The sequence below is a fragment of the Sorex fumeus genome, unplaced genomic scaffold (assembly GCF_029834395.1).
Source record: "Sorex fumeus unplaced genomic scaffold, SorFum_2.1 ptg000193l, whole genome shotgun sequence".
NCBI lineage: Eukaryota > Metazoa > Chordata > Mammalia > Eulipotyphla > Soricidae > Sorex > Sorex fumeus.
Window position 1 is genome coordinate 404204 of NW_026606250.1, and position 16825 is coordinate 421028.

Sequence of the window (16825 nt, forward strand, 5' to 3'; positions counted from 1 at the left end):
CCACCAAACCACGAATCCATCCACCCATCTAGTCACCCACCCATCCATCCTTCTATCTACCCATCCACCCACCCACCCATCCATCCATCCATCCATCCATCCACCCACCAAACCACGAATCCATCCACCCATCTAGTCACCCACCCATCCATCCTTCTATCTACCCATCCACCCACCCATCCATCCATCCATCCATCCATCCATCCATCCACCAAACCACGAATCCATCCACCCATCTAGTCACCCACCCATCCATCCTTCTATCTACCCATCCACCCACCCACCCATCCATCCATCCATCCATCCATCCACCAAACCACGAATCCATCCACCCATCTAGTCACCCACCCATCCATCCTTCTATCTACCCATCCACCCACCCACCCATCCATCCATCCATCCATCCATCCATCCACCAAACCACGAATCCATCCACCCATCTAGTCACCCACCCATCCATCCTTCTATCTACCCATCCACCCACCCACCCATCCATCCATCCATCCATCCATCCATCCATCCACCAAACCACGAATCCATCCACCCATCTAGTCACCCACCCATCCATCCTTCTATCTACCCATCCACCCACCCATCCATCCATCCATCCATCCAACCATCCATCCACCCACCAAACCACGAATCCATCCACCCATCTAGTCACCCACCCATCCATCCTTCTATCTACCCATCCACCCACCCACCCATCCATCCATCCATCCATCCATCCACCAAACCACGAATCCATCCACCCATCTAGTCACCCACCCATCCATCCTTCTATCTACCCATCCACCCACCCACCCATCCATCCATCCATCCATCCATCCACCAAACCACGAATCCATCCACCCATCTAGTCACCCACCCATCCATCCTTCTATCTACCCATCCACCCATCCATCCATCCATCCATCCATCCATCCATCCATCCACCCATCCATCCAATCAACCACCTTCTCCCTTACCTACCCCAGACTACAAATTCATCATCCATCCAAACAACCAACTGATCTACAAACCTTAGCCCAGGACAAGGGGGTTCAAAGCTACCCGCTTTGAACAAGGCCACCTAGTCTCAGGCGTGGGACAGAGCTGACACCTACCAACTCGCCAACACCCAAACAAACGTGTGCGTTTGTCAGCTCCAGGATGAGGGCCTGGTGTGGGACAGACCAGAAGCCGCCGCCTCCTGCCCCTCAGCATGGCTGCGGCCGGCCTCGGTTGGCGTAATCAGGAAGCCTGGGTGCCAGCGTCCCCCTCCCACCACCCCCACCCACCGTGGGCCCTTCCCCGACCTGGGCCTGGGTGCTCTTACGTGTCTGCTTGGCTCAGATTGTCTCAGCTGTTTGCTTAACTGCCAAACGTAAGCCCTGGGATGCAAGAATCCTGCCTGGCTCGCTCCGGGATGACTCTTGGTGCCTCAGTGTGGCAAAGGCTCAGAGCGTTCGTTGAGAAGGAAACAATCACCTGTGGAACGAACGTGTGGCTGATAAACCTGTGACTGACTGGAGGTTCCTAAGGGCGAGGCGCCGCTGGCCTTGCTCGGTCACTCTCCCGCCCCACCTGACACTTGTTTGCTGCGTCAGTGAGTGGATGACCCAGAAGGGAGGCAGCGGCGGCTGGCACGCCATCCTCGCGTCCGGACAGACCCCGGCCCTGCTCCCAGCCCGACACCCCCGCCCGCTCTCCTCTTCCCCTTTCACGGCCGTGTACCCACCAACACCACAACTGGCCGTTCGAAACGATGGCTGAGGAGGCCAAGTCTTAACCCGCGGGTACTTAGAAGCACCAGCTCATTCTTGTTCCTCCCTTATTTGGCTGCAAAACATCAATAAAAAGGAACCTGGAGCGACAGCACCGCGGGGAGGGCGTTTGCCTTGCACGAGGCCAACCAGGTTCGATTCCCAGCATCCCATAGGGTTCCTTAAGCACCGCCGAGAGTAATTCCTGAGGGCAGAGCCAGGGGTAACCCGTGTGCATCGCCGGGTGTGATCCAAAAAGCAAAATAAATAAAAGTCAGGAATAATACTTTTTTTTAAAAACAGCCAAAGTCTTCTATAAAGAAAATACTGGGAAAAAATGCATTTATTATTTTCTTCTCTAGGAAGGAAACAAGATGGTTGGGTATTTGCTAAGAAGAGTTTGTGGTGTGTGGACTTCAAGCACAATCCTCTGACACTCGAGCGAACCCCTGGGGCGGCAATGTTTTAGGGGCTGCGGAGAATCCCCTGGCTTGGATATAGATGCCAAGGTAGCGCTGCTGGGTGTCCAACTCATCGGTTCAGGAACCACCAGCACAGAGCAGCTGGTCCTCCTCCTCCAGGGGCTCCTTGAAGCTGTTCGCAACCTAGGATCCTGTTCTGTTGCTCTTGGAGGACGTCACTCTGTCCTCTAGTTCAAGATTCCGATGATCAGAGCTGTGAAAATTAAAGGGCACTTAACCTGCGCCCACCCCTCCCCTGTGATATCATCTGATTTTACTTGTGGTGTCGGGAGAGATGGGTTTGGGGGAGACACCCAAGTGTATTTGGGTTTTTTCCAAGATGAAGAAAATCACCCACATGATACTGAAGCAGCCCATCGTGTGCTGGGACACGAAACCTTGACAGAGAGCTGGTCTTCTGGAGGGAGGGATGCGGGGGGCAGGGGAGATGCAGGGGTGGTGCTTACTTTTAAAGTTAATGATAGCACAGCGGGTAGGGCATCTGCCTTGCACGCAGCCAACATGGCCGACCCGAGTTCGATTCCTCTGCCCCTCTCGGAGAGCCCGGCAAGCTACCGAGAGTATTTGATATGCCAGACACAGTAACAACAAAGTCTCCAATGGAGACGTTACTGGGCCCGCTCGAGCAAATCGACGATCAACGGGAGGGCCTTATTATTATTATTATTATTATTTTTACAGGGGAAAATGCAAACACAGTCCACCACTACCACAAAAGTCGGGTTTCCGACATTTGGGGCAACCGCAGGGTCAGCACTTCTGGAGGGCGATGGAGAAGCCCCTCCTTGAAGACCACCTCTGTGCTTACGGTGTCTCCCCGGCCAGGTGAGTACCGGGACAGAGTTTAGGTGCCAGAGCATCACGTGATGCTCAGGGCCTCTCAGACGCAGGGATGTCCTTCACAGGTGGTCACTGGCTCCTAGGACCCTCAACCCACAGGGCAAAGCGGCTGGGGGCAGAGCTGCAGGGGTGTGTGGGGAGAGGGTTGGCAGCTACCCTGTGGGCACAGGCCTGGGGTGGGCGTCGAGGGGACACACCCTGGGCGCTTCATTTCCAGACTCAGCCGGGCCTTCGTGTCCTCTGGGTGGGCTTGAGCGCACGCCTGCTCCATTTTTTTCTCTTTTTTTTTTTTTTGGCCGTGTGCGGGGCCCGCGCCCTCCCTGCGGTGCACTGGCCTGGCCCCAGCACCTGTTGGTTCCATTTCCTACGAGCAGCCTTTAAATAGATCAGGGAAGGGGGGATGGGGGGAGGGAGGGATACTGGGACCCGTGGTGGTGGAGAATGGGCACTGGTGGTGAGATGGGTACTCGATCATTGTATAACTGAAGCCCAAGCACAAAAATTTGTAAGTCTACAACTCTACCTCATGGTGTTTCACTAATAAAAATTTAAGAAAAAAAAATAGATCGGGGTATAGCTGCGGCAGCCGGCCGCTGCCTGTCCCGTGCATGTCCGGTCAGCGGGGACCCAGGGGCTCCGCACAGACCTCCCTCGGGGCCCGTGTCCAGTCCCTCTGCTCCTTGGCTCTTGTCCCAGCCTTTCTCCTGGCCCCGTGGCAAAGGTCCTCAGCCCGGTCCCGACATCTTCTCCCCCTGCCCTCTCACCGCGCCAGGCCTCGGCTACCCAGGACACGTGGGGCTTTGTCTGCCCACCTTCCTGGTCGCCCCCGAAGGAGGGGCCTGGAGCCTAGTGACTGCTGCCGACGCCCCTGCCGAGGGGACAGTCCCCCCGTCACAGAGCAGCAGCTGGCCCAGGCCTGTGCGCTGTCCTCATGCAGAAAGCCCGGGCCACGGCTAATGGGCTCCCCGCCTGCCTGGCCACCAACTCCTCTCCATCCACTGTCCAGCTCAGCGGAACCCTGCAGCGCTGCCTTCTCCGCTGGTCGGCCAGTCACTCCCACACCCTTGGGTTCTGTGTGATCTGTGATCTTGAACTTTCGCTCTTGCTCCGTTCCAGCAGAGATGGAGCCACCCCGAATGCCCTTCCCAGTCCTGCCCAGGGTTGCACCCCTGTACCCGAGGGCCCAAGACACAGCAGCCCTGCCTCCGCACCCCGGAGCCCACCCCTCATGGCTCTGGAACACCAAAGTTCAAATCAGGTGCTGGCCGGCCAGTGGATGGCTGTCCTGGGTCGCGGGGGAAGGGACGGCTTTCATAGAGCTCACGTCTCGCGCCTGAAGCTCTCACCCGACACCATCATTTTAGGGGTTCAGTGTGGGATTCGGGGGTCGGGGACACGCACATCACGCCGCAGTGTCCTCTGGGCTAGGGGACCGGCCCTGCTGGTTCCATTTCTTGGTGTTTGAGTCTTCCTTGTGAAATGGTTGCCCGGAGTGGGCAGGGCAGTCCTCACACACGGGTCACTCAGAACCGAACCAGCGCTCTGGGCTGGGGCTCGCCTGCTAAGGTCAGCCGCTTTGGCCAGTTTCTGGCTGGATGGGCATGGCTGGAAATGGGCGGTTGGAACTCCCGGGAGAGGCACCCGTTGGTCAGGCTGAGGTGGTCACTCCTCAGGCAGGAATGGTCCGGAGGTGACGTCAGGGGCTCTGAAGCTCTTAGCAGGCGGGAGGGGACGGTGAGGGAGGCGTTCAGAGAGAACCCGGGTTAGGACGCAGAGATCTAGGTACACAGAGCGAGCTGTGAGAAGCAAGTTCTGAGCTGTTTCTGCAGAGACGTGCCCTGTGCCGTGTGTACAGGATTGTGCTGCTGGGTGTTTGCCCATCGGCAGGAAGGTCCTGGCCCAGACTGGCACTTAGCTGAAGGTATGTGTATCTGTCTCGGTAATAGGCATGTGCACGTCCCTCCACAGATGCGTGTGTGTGTGTGTGTGTGTGTGTGTGTGTGTGTGTGTGTGTGTTTTAACTATATTTACAGCTCTATCACGTCAATCACTGTTTTATGTTTCATTTTCCAGGGTAAAGTCTGTCTTTTTTTTTTTTTTTTAACTTTTTGGGTCACACCTGGCCGGGCACAGGGGTTCCTCCTGGCTCTGCACTCACTCAGGAATCACTCCTGGCAGTGCTCAGGGGACCACATGGGATGCTGGGAATCAAACTCGGGTCAGCCACATGCAAGGCAAACGCCTTCCCCGCTGTGTTATTGCTCCAGTCCCCTGCTGCTGTTTTTAAGTGGACACTAATTAGACACTAAAAATTGGGGCCAGCTGAAACTGAAGATGTGGGCCGGCAGAGAAAGATGACCAGAGGGGAGGCAAGAGGCTGACGCCCAGGGGACAGGGCGAGGCAGGCACCTTAGAAGTCCCAGGCCCAAAGTCCAAAGTCCTCGCATTCTCTCTCCTTTCTCCTCCGCCGGAGGCCTGAGTACTCAGGGGCTGTGGAGGCGCCTTCTGGCCCCAGAACGGAGAAACTGGAAAACAGGAAAGACCCCTCCTCGGCAGCAGCGGGGAGGGGCTTGGGCGCGGGAGCCCGCCACTTCCTAATGTCAGGAATCTCGTGTTACTTGTAATTTGACAAATTTCTGGAATCAAATTCAATTCCATTCCCATCACTGCCGGCCGACTCGGGCTAATGGGCCAGACTTCCCAGCCCTGGGCCCCTCCCCCACCCGCTCCCCTTCGACTCGCCCTTAACCAAGTTATCCCTGAATTCCTGTCATGAGAAATGAATCTCTTCTCCCGGGAAGACTTTGGCTCTGCCAGTAATTGCTCATCTCGAGAAAGTCAGGGTAATTTTGATTTTAAAGCCAAATCAATTTGTCTTATGAGCGACCGGCGCAGACGCAGCCGTCCGCCTCGAAGTTGGCTTCACTCTTCCGAGGCGAGAGGCTGGCAGGTGACAACACTCGCCACAAGCCCAACCCCTGGCCGGAAGTTGGGGTCTGTCATGGCTGCCCCTGGGACAGCACAGCCCTCCCCCTCCCACCCCAGCCCAGGCACTGGCTTCTTGACTTTGGTGGGTGTGGCGGGGGTGGGGTGGGGAGAGGGGCTGGGGGAGATGGGGGGTGAGGAGGTACCCAGCAGGAGGTGGCCAGGGGCCACAGGGGCAGACTGAGGTGTCTCTTGCTGATGTGGGTGGGCCCCACGGTGACTCACGTGAAGCAGGAGGAGAGAGATGGTCACTTTCTCCCCATCCGCCTCTGCCATCCGGGACCCAGCGTTACTGGGTTCTTGTCTCACCTCGCAGGAAGGAATTTCAGGAGTAGACAGGCAGTGAAAAGTAAATAGATTTTATTTGGAGGGTTTTTGAAGGGTGTGTGTGTGTGTGAGAGAGAGAGAGAGAGAGAGAGAGAGAGAGAGAGAGAGAGAGAGAGAGAGAACGATGCACTCAAGAGAGAACCCTGGCTTCTCCAAGGGCGGAGGGAGCCCCTACACCCACCCCAGCATTAGACAACAAAGCGTGAAAGTCCACATCTCAAGACGGGAGATGCAGGCGACACGTGTGCTTGGCCAGGCGGGTGCAGCCGCACATGGGCTCGGGCAGCGTCTGTGCCCTTTGTCCCAGGTGGCCTTTATAGAGGATCTTCTCAGGATGTCTCGGTCTGGATTGTTCTGAAGTTCTTCAAGTTCTTCTCCGGGCTGAATCACTGAAGTTAATCGGATTAAGGGAGAGGTCCCAGGGGATGCGAGGCGTTTCCTTCCTGGGGAGGGTCCAGTCTCCCCAGGGTCCGTTGCTGCCCCCCCCCCCCCCCCCTCTTCTCCGTGGCCACAGGGTGGGCCAGCCTTAGTACTTCCCTCCCATTAGTTTTCTTGCACCGAGTCTCATTGCCGAGGGCCGTTCCCTGTCCACCCGCCTACGTCATCACCCCATCTTAGCCAAAGTTTCCAGAAAGAAAGTGACTTGACATCTGGTGACTGCAGTCCACGCAGCAGAAGGTTGGCATGAGCTTGAGGCCTCTGAGTGTCCCTCAGGACAACCCCCAGGAGTGGGGCGGCATCCCGGGGCCTCGGGGCCAGCATCCAGGCCTGGGAACTTGGTGTCTCTGATGGGGTTCGACCAGCCTGAGAAAGCCCAGCCGTGTGCCTGGCCGCCGCCGCCACCGGGGTGCCCGCCCCAATCTGGACTGTCCACGCTCGTCCCGGCTCCGCTGCCTTCACCGAAGGTGTTTTGGGGACAGAGCAAGGAAGCCCACCACACGCTGACCGAGGGAGCAGAGGCAGCACTGCCCCGGTCCAGCGAGACTTGGGTCCGCGAGAGCGTGGAGAGAAGGCCCGGCCGTGGGCTCTGGAAATGGGCCTCCTTGCTCCTGCCTCTTGGCTGCTTCGGTGGCTGCCCGAGAAGCTCTCGGCAGCGCCAGGCAGGGCCTCTCGGGGAAGGAACGGAACAAAGGCCACGCCAGCAGCTGAGGTTGCAGGCGTTATTTCTTGAGAGTTGCTTGTGCTGCAGGTCAAGTCAAGCCAAGCCAAGAACTCGGGACCCGAAAAAAAAAAAGAACATTAAAAAAGGGGGGGGCATAGTGATAGCACAGCGGGCAGAGCGTTTGCCCTGCATGTGGTGGACCCGGGTTCGATCCCCGGCATCCCATAGGGTCCCCCGAGCACCGCCAGGAGTGATTCCTGAGTGCAGAGCCGGGAGGAGCCCCTGAATGTTGCCAAGTGTGACCAAAAAATGCAAAAGAAGAGAACTCGAGACCCGGAGCAAGATCCCGGGGGCAGGGCACTGGCCCCGCATGACGCCCACCTGAGTTCGATCCCTGGCCTCCCACAGGGCCCCCTGAGCCCCACCACGAGTGATCTCTGAGCACAGCCAGGAGTAAGCCCTGAGCAGAGCTGGGTGTGGCACCCAACCAACCAACAACGCCCCGTCCCCACAGAGTACCAGAGGTCAGGGCGTCCGAGACCCTCGCTCGACAGGGGCCAAGCCAGAGAGCGCTCGGTTCGTCCCTTGGGCCGGCAGCTCTGCCTCCGGAGACCCGGCTGGGAGAACAGCGCGGAGCAGACGGCAGCTGGGGCGGGGGGATTCGTGCCCGCAGCCCAGAGCGCCTCATTGCATGCGACAGCTGTTCGCCTGGGCCCGGACCGGGGAAAATTCAGAGCCATATGTCCTTGGTTAATCAGCGCGTGGCCCTATTAGAGAAGGCGGGTGATTGATCACCCGATTAGGGGCGCAGCGACAGGGCTCTGCCCTGGCATGTCTGAAGACGCCAGGTGCTGCCGCCCCCTCGCACCCTGCTGCTTCCTCTGGGGCCTCCGGGCACGGAGGACAGTGGGCCAAGTTCGTCCCGGGCACTGACCATTGGGAGGGCAGAAATGTCCCCTTTCGCAGGAGCGATAGCACAGCGGGAAGGGCGTTTGCCGTGCACACGGCTGAGCCGGGTTCGATTCCCAGCATCCCATAGGGTCCCCTGAGCACTGCCAGGAGTGAGTCCTGAGTGAAGAGCCAGGAGGAACCCCTGAGCATCGCCGGGTATGACCCAACAAAAGAAAAAAAAATGAAAATGTTTCAAATGTCCCCTTCTGCAGGCCGTGTGCGACCTTCACCTGGTGACAGGCTCTAACACGGACACCGGCATCCTCCCTCCCTCCCGGACCCGCACTGTGGCCCCCAGGAAGGTCCTCGTGGAGTCTCGGTGGTTTCCGTCAGCCACGGACGCATTGCTCGGATGGGGGTAATCAGCACTGAGCACCGGCTGTATATTTATTAGAATTCTATGTTGGGTAACTATGAATTATTTGAAAAGCTAATATAAATCCTTTAATTTTTATTGAAAATTAATTGAAAACATTTAAATCCGTGCTTCTACCCTCACCCTGCCAGCAGTAGTGAGGAAATTCCATTCAAAACGACCTAAGAGATAAAATACTCAGGGAAAACATTTAAAAAAAAAATTTCCCCCCTCGCGTGGCCACGATAGCGGCCAGGCGACATTATATGATTCTCATAACCAGCTATAGAAGACAAAGTATTTCACAATGCCTTTTAAGCAATTCTGATTGTTGGGGGGGAATTCTAAACAATAATGGTGCATCTTTTGTCGAAATAATGAATGTAATCAATGCAGAGAAGAGTTAAGTAGAAATCATCTGCCTCACAGGCATTGGGAGGGTTGAGGGGGGTATATTGGGGTTCTTGGTGGTGAAAAATGAGTACTGGTGAAGGGAAAGGTGTTTGATCAATGTATGACTGAGACTTAAACCTGAAAGCTTTGTAACTTTTCCCACAGTGATTCAATAAATAAATATAAGAAGATAAATAAATAAAATTATGAAAAAAAATTCCCACCCTCCTTCTCCTTCTTCTTCTTCTTCTTCTTCTTCTTCTTCTTCTTCTTCTTCTTCTTCTTCTTCTTCTTCTTCTTCTTCATCATCATCCTGGGAATCGAACCTGGGTCTGCCAAGTGCAAGGCAAACGCCCTACCCGCTCTGCTATTGCTCCAGCCCCAATTTCCCACCTTTCCAAAAGTTCTCAACAAATAGGGGGAGAGGAGAAGGAACATACTTCAGATACCCAGAGGCATGTACAACCAACCCAAAGCTGACAGGACACTTAGCGGTGGGTCGCTGAAGCTTTTTCTCCGGGAAACCAGACTAGATTTCCCACTGGTACCCGCGCTTCTCAACACTGTCTTGGAGGTCCTGGTTAGAGCAATGAGGCAAGAGAAAGGAACAAAAGAGGAAGCAGGAGCGCTGGCTCTTTCTGGAGGAGAGGGTGCGCTGCCCGGCTGCTGGGAAGGGGGCTGCGGCCGTGTCCCGTGGCGGAAAATAAAACCAACACGCGCCTCTGTTGTATTTCTGTGCATGCAGAGTTAGAGAAAAGGGAAATTAAGCAAAAAGACTCGATCTTGTTGCAAAAGATGAAATAGCTGGGAGTCAGCATGACAAGATGACAGACCTGTACACTGACAATCAGAAGATCAAGACAGAGAAGATCAAAACAAGTTCCCGGCACGATACGAGCGTCAGCTCCGTCGTTAGCTAGAGCCTCCGCGCGACTTCTTACTAGAACTGTTATCTTTTTGTTTTAATTGGGCGGGGGACACCTCTGATGCTCAGGGGTCACTCCTGGCTCTGCACTAAGGTCACTCCTCCTGGTGGTGCTCAGGGGACTATGTGGGGTGCCGGGGGTTGAACTGGCCCCCCCGCCCACGGCACTGCTGCTCCTACCCACTCATTTATCTTTTAACAGTACGTTTGCGTCTTCCAACTAAGAAGCAACTTTAGCACGAGTGGTAGAGGATTTATATAAAGAAAGCCAGGATGGTTTTCAGAAAAATGTAAAAGCTGAGGAAGGCAAACACTGCTTTTCAGGGTGATTAGGTAGAAAGATTCGTCAGTTTTCCCGTGATTAGTTTAATAATGCTCAAGCGGGCCCAGTAACGTCTCCATTGGAGACTGTGTTGTTACTGTGTTTGGCATATCGAATACGTCACGGGGAGCTTGACGTCACCAGGCTCTGCCGCACAGGTGAGATACTCTCGGTAGCTTGCCGGGCTCTCCGAGAGGGGCGGAGGAATCGAACTCGGGTCGACCATGTTGGCTGCGTGCAAGGCAAACGCCCTACCGCTGTGCTATCGCTCCAGCCCCCATCACCCTGGGCTTGAGAGATAGCACAGCGGGCAGGGTGTTTGCCTTGCACGCAGTCAACATGGCCGACCCGGGTTCGATTCCTCCGTCCCTCTCGGAGAGCCCGGCAAGCTACCGAGAGTATCTCGCCTGAACAGCAAAGCCTGGCAAGCCACCCATGATGTATTCGATAGGCCACACACAGTAACAAGTGTCACAATGGAGATGTTACTGGGCCTGCTCGAGCAAATCGATGAACAACGGGAGGACAGTGACAGTGACAGTGACAGTTTAATAAAGTTCCAGTAAAAATCCCAGCAGGGGCTGGAGCAATAGCACAGTGGGGAGTGCCTTTGCCTTGCACGCAACCGACCCCGGTTCAATTCCCAGCAACCCATAGGGTCCCTCGAGCACCACAAAGAGTAATTCCTGAGTCATGAGTCAGGAGTAACCCCTGTGCAACGCCAGGTGTGACCCAAAAAGAAAAAAAAATCCCAGCAAGACACTCGAGGAAGGTGACAGCAGTTCTAATGTCTATTCAAAAGACTGAGGTGAGAATAACAGCGTTGAAAAGGCGAAGGTGAGTTTGATCCACCCACCGTTACGCAATCCCCAGCAATGAGGGCAAAACAGTGTGTGCGACACTTGTCAGGAATGGGTAGGAGACATGGATCGCGTTCAAATAGACTTCAGTGCATATCAAACTTTAAGTTGCCACTTGGAATCCAGGAAAAAGGACAAACATTTAAAAAATGGTGCGGGGAGTCAGTTTTCTATTTGAAAAACACAGAAAGTGGTATTAGCTCAGGTCATGTACCTAAATGAACATTAGATCAAAGGCTCACCAAAGAATGTAATTCCTTATACAGACTAAACTGCACTTTCGGAGACTCAAATGTAGAAAACATTAAAGGGGAAATTAAGGGGGCCGGAACGAGCTACAGTGGATAGGGGGCATTGCCTTGCATGCAGCCGACCCGTGTTTGATCCCTGGCATCCCACATGGTCCTCGGAGCCCACCAGGAGTGATCCCTGAGCGCAGAGCCAGGACTGAGTTCAGCCGAGCACCACTGGGTGTGTCCCAGCCCGATCCCCCATCAAAAAATTGCAAAATTAAGAAGAAAATACAGTAAGAAAATATTTATCACAAACATTTTATATTGGGAATCAATTTTATTAATATAGAAAACTTATTTCATTTCATTTCATTTCATCATCCTGTTATTCGTCGATTGCCTCGAGCAGGCCCCAGTAACGTCTCTTTCATCCTAGCCCTGAGATTATATTCAAGGCTATTTAGGAGAAAGAGACCCTTCATTGTTACTGGTATCTGGCATATTTGGTACGCCACGGGGAGTTTGCCAGACTCTGCCCTGTGGGCAGGCTACATTCGATAGCCTGCAAGTTTTTCCAAAGTAGTAATGAGACAATAAGATGTCATAAAAAAAAAGTTCTGATAAGATGTCTCGCGGCCGCGAATGCGGCCGCGCGGTTCCGGAATCTGGATTTTATAGTCTCTGAGTCTTGGCCGCTGATGGGATTACATGGCGCCAGGGGGCCAGGTGGTGGGTGTGACCCCCGCCTACTGGAATTTGGAGGATCTGGGTGGAAGATGCTCGACTCCAATTTGAGTAGGCTTGGAGGTCTCGGCCCCGGAACCCGCATGACTTTGTCCCTCTGCCAGTACCTTCATGGGTGCGGAGAGTGGTCTCAGCATGGTGGTGGCTGGTCCTGGAGGTCTTCGGCTGCCGGAGCCCTGGTCGGGGCGGGGAGGAAAGCTCAACCTGCTCCCCTCCAAGGCTCCGGGGAGGAACACCCAACGTGGGGGCAGAAGAAAACTTATAAAGCTATTAAAACCACACTAAAAACCTTCAAAGAACAAAAATATAACTATACAATGGGCTGGAGCGACAGCACAGTGGTAGGGCGTTTGCCTTGCACGCAGCCAACATGGCCGACCCAGGTTCGATCCCTCCGCCCCTCTCGGAGAGCCCGGCAAGCTACCGAGAGTATTCGATATGCCAGACACAGTAACAACAAAGTCTCCAATGGAGACGTTACTGGGCCCGCATGAGCAAATCTATGATCAACGGGAGGGCCTTTACTTTACTTTACTTTTTACAATGGGTAGGACAGTGTCCCTGGCTGGCTGATGTGGAAAATGCTGGCTTATCAGGGGTCCAATAATCGCCAATAATATACTATTTTTGGCTGATTCAATTGATTATAATTACAATACAGCTCTTTTCTCAAAGTTGGTGAATGTAAAGTGAAATAGTCTCTTTATACATTTTTTTGTTTTGTTTTTGGGTCACACCCAGAGATGCACAGGGATCACTCCTGGCTCTGGCTCAGGAATTACTCCTGGCGACCCTATGGGATGCTGGGAATCGAACCCAGGTTGACCGAGTACAAGGCAGATGCCCTACACGCTGTGCTATCGCTCCGGCCCCCGTCTCTTTATACACTTTTGTTGAACGTATACACTGGTTTGATCTTTCTGCAAAGTATTTTGACATAATCTATTCAGAGTCTTCAATATACCTTATTTCCCCCTACATCCTGAACAACCAAGACCCTGAACCATCGGCTTGAGTCTCTTCGAACGAACAGATGCCATTGGGCTACACCGGCACGTGACAGGGACCAATAGAAACATTACTGGCGCCCGCTCGAACGAATCAATGATTAACAGGAAGTCAAGTCAAGCGATCAAGTGATCCCCTTCATCCTAATGCAGGAATCTGTTGTAAAGAAGTCTTCAGAAGCTTTAGCAAGAAACTAGATCATAGAATTCTCTGGAAATGATATAAACTTGGAAAAACTGGTGGCATGGCAGGGCACAAGGGGACCGAAGCTGTGGTTCCGGGGTCAGGAAGGAAGAGGAGGCCCAGGGAGGGCCCTGCCTGTGTGGTCTTGGGCAGCCCTGCCCGCCGGCCAGGCCCCACAGTCCTCAGACTCCCTCAGGACAGGTGACACTTGGGGCCCTGTGTCCGTCTTCAGATCCCCCCGTTCCTTTGAGGCACTTAGTAGGTTCTCTCAGGGGATAAAGGCGAGGCTTTCAGATGAGTGGCTTGGGGTCGTGAGTTCCAGAGCTGGGTGGAAACCCCCAGGCAGTGCAGGAAGACGGTGGGCGAGGCCCTTCGGAGGGAGCAGGACCGCTTCATTCCTGTGGCCCATATTAGTGGCCCTTCCGGAAGCCCTGGCTGGGGCTCCAGGCAGCAGGGCTGCACCAACACTGGAAACTCCAAGGCCAGCCAGGAGCAAGGCTTCCTCACTGGCCTTCGGGCGCTACGAGTTGACCGCCCCCACCACACATGTGCCACCGAAATCGGGGGACGCACGAAATCATTAGATCTACACTGGGGTTCACAAAGAGTTACGTCAACATGCTACTTCAGTTGTAAAAGGTACGGTGACATCTTAAGGAAGGCGGAGGAGGAGGAGGAGGAGGAGGAGGAGGAGGAGGAGGAGGAGGAGGAGATCGTTTTTTTCTTTTTTCTTTTTGAGTCACACCTGGCAATGCTCAGGGGTTCCTCCTGGCTCTGCACTCAGGAATTACTCCTGGCGGTGCTTGGGGGACCATATGGGATGCCAGGGATCGAACCAGGGTTGGCCATGTGCAAGGCAAAAGCCCTACCTGCTATGCTATCGCTCCGGCCCCGAAGAGGAGGAGATTCTTAAAGGAACTCGGTGCTGTACAGACAGGAGTTTCAATCATATTTGTCGTTCACTTAGGTCAATTAGCACAGTGGGTAGGGCGTTTGCCTTGCACGCGGCTGACCAGGACGACCCGAGTTCGATTCCTCCGCCCCTCTCGGAGAGCTCGGCCAGCTACTGAGACTATCTTGCACGCACTGCAAAGCCTGGCAAGCTGTGAGGTATTCAATACACCAAACACAGTAACAACAAGTGTCACAATGTTACTGGGCCCACTCGGCAGATCATGAACAGCGGGAGTGCAACAGGTGAGAAAGTTCTAGAGAAAACAATGGAAGTGCTATTTCCATGGTCTGTGTCATCGGTTCCCAGACTTGTCTGGCCTATAGGCTACCTCTGCAAAAAAAATATCACTCAGCGCTCCCTCCTGTCCCCCGAAATCTGCCTCCTTTAACTGAACCCACAGAAAGGGCCAGCAGCTGAACCATCAGCCCCTCAGCCAGGACCATCCTGGCGCCCCCTGGAGGCGGTGCAGGAAATTAATATTAAAGCAGGAACAATGGTGATACTCTAAGAAAGGGTCTTATAAAATGCTCATTACAAAGGAAAAGTTGAGTTTGGGGACATCCTTTTCAAGCTTCTCGCATGAAAAGGAATTGATCAAATCTTATGGTTCATAGAAAAAAAATTTTAAAAATGAAGACACTGTGATTTACAGTCACTGGGCCAGAGTGCTAGCATAGCGGGTAGGGCGTTTGCCTTGCACACGCCAACCCAGGTTGGATTCCTCCGCCCCTCTCGGAGAGCCCGGCAAGCTACCGAGAGTATCCCGCCCGCACGGCAGAGCCTGGCAAGCTCCCCGAGACGTATTCGATATGCCAGACACAGTAACAAGTCTCACAATGGAGATGTTACTGGTGCCCGCTCGAGCAAATCAATGAACAATGGGAAGACAGTGCTACAGTGATTTACAGTCATCCCTAGTGAGTCTCAGACAATGTTTCAGCCCACTCGGAGCCCACTCCACCAGCAGGGCGAGATTTCTGCCGCCAGCGTCCATGGGCACTGACTGAAAATGGGGAAGGGGACAGAAAACAGTAAAAGTGGTCTAGAAAGGAGAGAGCGAACCCTGCGCCATGTATGGTGTGTATGAGACTCAGAGGAACTTGCAGGAAACGTTTAGAACTTGCGGACAACAGTTAAAACTTTTCTACTCAACCAAGAAGCCCGGAGGTCACAGCGCAAGAAATAGGAATCAGCATTTCAGGAAGCCGGTGAGCAGCTGTGAGGTCGGAGAAAGCGAGTCCCGAGCGTGGGGAGAGGTGGGCCTGCGAGCTCAGGGCGTCCGGGTGCACTGGACAAGCTGGGCTCTTCCGGAAGGGTGCGGAGGGAGCACCAGGAATTTTCCCCCCCTTCAACTGACTTAAAATGCTTGTAAAGTGACTTAAAACTAAGGATGATGTTAGCTATGACACTAATCGTGCTGGTCCATAAAAATTCTTTTTTTTGGGTCACACCCGGCAATGCACAGGGGTTCCTCCTGGATCTTCACTCAGGAGTTACTCCTGGCAGTGCTCAGGGGACCATATGGGATGCTGGGAATCGAACCCGGGTCGGCTGCGTGCAAGGCAGACGCCCTACCAGCTGTGCTATCTCTCCAGCCCTGTGGTCAATAAAATTTAATAAAAATCTAAAGACTGTTGGGCCAAGCAATAGCACAGAAGGGCGGCATTTGCCTTGCATGCAGCCGACCCTGGTTCTATCCCCGGCATCTCATATGGTCCCCCAGCACCACCAGGACTGATTTCTGAGTGCAAAGCCAGGACTAAGCCCTGAGCATTGCTGGGTGTGATCCCCCCTCCCCCCCCCAAAAAAAAACCCATCAAAAATAAAATAAAATGTTAAACAAAAAATCTAAAAGACTGTTTGGAGAAGGAAAAAAAATCAAATGTAGATAAAATCACAAACTTCACGCAGAGCTTCCCTAAGAGGTGAAATACTCAGAGACTCCCCAGTTCATGAAAAACACGTTTCTCAAAAGTGACACGGACAGGGGCTGGAGCGATAGCACAGCGGGGAGGGCGTTTGCCTTGCACGTGGCCAACCCGGGCTTGATTCCCAGCATCCCATATGGTCCCCTGAGTACCGCCAGGAGTGATTCCAGAGTGCAGAGTCAGGAGGAACCCCTGTGCACCGCTGGGTGGGACCCAAAAAGCAAAAAAAAAAAAAAAAAGTGACACTGACAAAGTGAAATTTCAAGGCATCTCTAAAGCTTTAGTAATGATGGTAGATAAAAGAAGCTGCCTTGTAACAATGATATAAAATGATTTGAGATAACACACTAAGTGAAATAAGTGATTATTCAAAGATAAACACAGTACACACTAAAACCGATTTCATATGCACCAAATAACATAGCAACAAAACACATAAAGCAAAGAGTGTCAGAATTTCAAGTTGAAACCGGCAAAAATTCCATTA

At 53.7% G+C, this 16825-nt stretch overlaps 1 protein-coding gene across 1 annotated transcript in view; it reads right to left on the reverse strand.

The window, feature by feature from the left end:
- Positions 1–16825, reverse strand: part of PRELID3B (PRELI domain containing 3B) — a 320500-nt gene that overhangs the window by 7798 nt on the left and 295877 nt on the right. The gene's annotated exons all lie outside the window — the stretch shown is intronic.